Below are 2740 nucleotides of genomic sequence, written 5' to 3'. Positions count from 1 at the left end.
GTGTTTCAAAACAACACCGACAACGTTTGGGAGGTGATTCCTGACAAAAATAAGATGAAAAGTGTAGACCAACCTGGGTGCACAAATGCTTCCTTTCGAAGTTACAGGCTGCCGAAAACACGAAATAATGAAATTTAAAGGCTCATAGCTCCAAAACTATGGGGCGTACCCTAGTCGGGTCAAGACTTTACTAAAAAACTAATATGTGCTCTATCTAAAAATACATTTTTCAGAATCCTGCAGTACTTCCGCAACAATTTTTATAGAGGTAGTTAGTGAGTACTTCAGATTATATGCCCGTAACGATATAGTCTGTACAAAAATTGTTGCATGAGTATCTTAGAATTCTGAAACACGTATATTTGGATAGAACACATACTAGTTCCTAAGTTCTTGACCCGACTACGGTAGGTCCCATAGTTTTGGAGCTATGGACCTCTGAAGTTAATTTTTCATGTTTTCGGAAGCCTATAACCTCAAAAGGAAGCATTTGTGCATCCAGGTTGGTCTATACTTTTCGTTTTATATTTGTGTCAGGAATCACCTAGCTTGGTAAATGTTGGGGAGTGTCGAATTCTGCTTTGCTCTGGGACCTGAAATCTCTAGCTATGATTGCATGAGGTAGTAACCAAAATTGGACGGGTGATCTGGGTCAGCTTTCTTTTGTTCATTTTTCTGTAACTTTATCCGTCTCTGGTGTGAATTTTCATTTCACAACTAATGAAAAGTTGACCGAGAATCATATTAACAATATTTTTCTGAATTCCGGAATTTTCCCCAAATACGGAAAATTTTTGCCATCCCTAAAATAAACCAAATATTGAAGTCGAATCTAAGAATCTACGGGAAAAGTTATGATGTCGGCCATACCGAGCTTTCCACCATTTAATATTAAAGAGAACAGACTGTCATCATATCTTGAACGATTCGAACACACATGTATTGCAGCTCAAATCTCGGAAGAGAGGAAACTGTCCCCTTATTTACTGTTGTGGAAACGTCTACATATGAGGAGTTATGTAGTATTTGTTAGCCTGAGTCCCCAGCTAGTGAATCTTATTAAGAAATTAAAACTGCCGTGAAAAATCCTTACGCTACAAAGATAAATATTATTTCTGAGCGATATCAATTTCATTCAGTTAATCAAGAGCTGCATCAATCTCTTCTGGGAATAAATACTGACACAATGGGTTGTGGAATACTTGCACATGCTTCTATATTGAATGTTAGTTGTTAAAATAGATTCTGTGCAAACAAATCGTGATGAATATTGAATTATAAGGATTTCTTTTGTATTCTCTCTTGGATGGAATCTCTAATTATGTAAATAGATATCTGGAGGCTTACTTGGATCACGAATGGTATCGGAAACTTTTATATGGAGTATGGAGATATAGTACAAGAAATAGGTCATTTGTGTATTTGTGTTGGTCGTTGTAAGGAGGCTTAAGTCTTACTTGGAGTAAGGAACGTACTCAATTGAATGACAAGCTTTCTCAGATTGTGAGTGCTGGATAATAAATAGTGGCACTGTTACAGTTTATGTATTCTCCTGATGTTGTCTTAGGCAGGTCTCAGTCTAATATTGGCACATATTTAATTATTATTTATTAAATCAAATTTGAATATATAAAATGTTAGAGTGTCCCTAGTTATTATTCAGAAGCTTGTCATTTAATAGAGTACGTTCCTAAACTACCTAGTTAGACTTAGGAGTCCGTACAACGAACTAACATAAATACAGTGATTACTAATGCGATATTCTGTTGCCAGCTAGCCGTGTTCCTATGCAAGATCAGGACTACCCTTGCCAACAGAAACATCAGCTCGCTGGTGGGCTTGAAGCGGAATGCTATGGGTCGAGAAGTTCATGCGGCAATCGCTGCGATGCGCGAAGTGATGGTTCACCTATACAATACGCCTTATAGAGCTATATTACTTGCGAAAACTAGAATCCCTGTCCAACTTCTGTTTCAAATCAGTGAACATCTGCTGGCTATTACGAATGGTGGATATCAAGAATGCGAAAGCTCGAAAACCTGGTCCGTGCAGAACAACAACTTGAAGTTTATGGCAGCCATCCCTTTAACGGGCAATTGCTGATTTTACTTGCTTCCCTACCGTGCAACCCAGAATGATGCCTCCATTCTGAATTATATTCTCCCGACAAAACCTGGTTTTCATGCAAGCGAGTGTGGCGGACCGTGGCTTTCGGGATGCCAGGCCAAGTGTACAGGCAATTAGCATCCGTTCTTATATTCCACAGAACAGGACTCTTGAGTTAACCAGCATTCGACTGAGCAAGCCAAGACGAGTCACCAATATGCGATTTGTTATCGAGCAGTTCTTTGGTCAGCTGAAAGCAACGTTTCGCTACTTTGCTATCTCGGTTCTCATCGTATCGCTAACATGTGACTTTCAGGCGCTCGAAATTGATTGTTCACTGCTCTAGAAGTTTGTCCCGACTAACAATGAGAATAGGGACGATCCAGCTGTGGCGGAATGCCTACTGGATTGTATGGAAAACTAATAAGATGGGCAAGTTCCTTGCTAAGATCTTGACCCCATCAAATCTAACGCGGAGGAATGTACTTGGTTTAACGGATTTCCCAATATCGCCACAATCTTCCCCCGTCCCACTGAAGAGACGTTCGTCTCATCTATGACTCCTATCAACTGGACAATGTGACCTCGAGACTGTAATCAGTGCTGACGTTGATGATAATAAGGACCGCGAAGC

The sequence above is a fragment of the Thermobia domestica genome, unplaced genomic scaffold (genome assembly GCF_964235325.1).
Source record: "Thermobia domestica unplaced genomic scaffold, izTheDome1.hap1.1 HAP1_SCAFFOLD_402, whole genome shotgun sequence".
Taxonomy (NCBI): Eukaryota; Metazoa; Arthropoda; class Insecta; order Zygentoma; family Lepismatidae; genus Thermobia; species Thermobia domestica.
The sequence above is the reverse complement of the archived record's forward strand: the minus strand, read 5'-3'. Positions refer to the sequence as shown.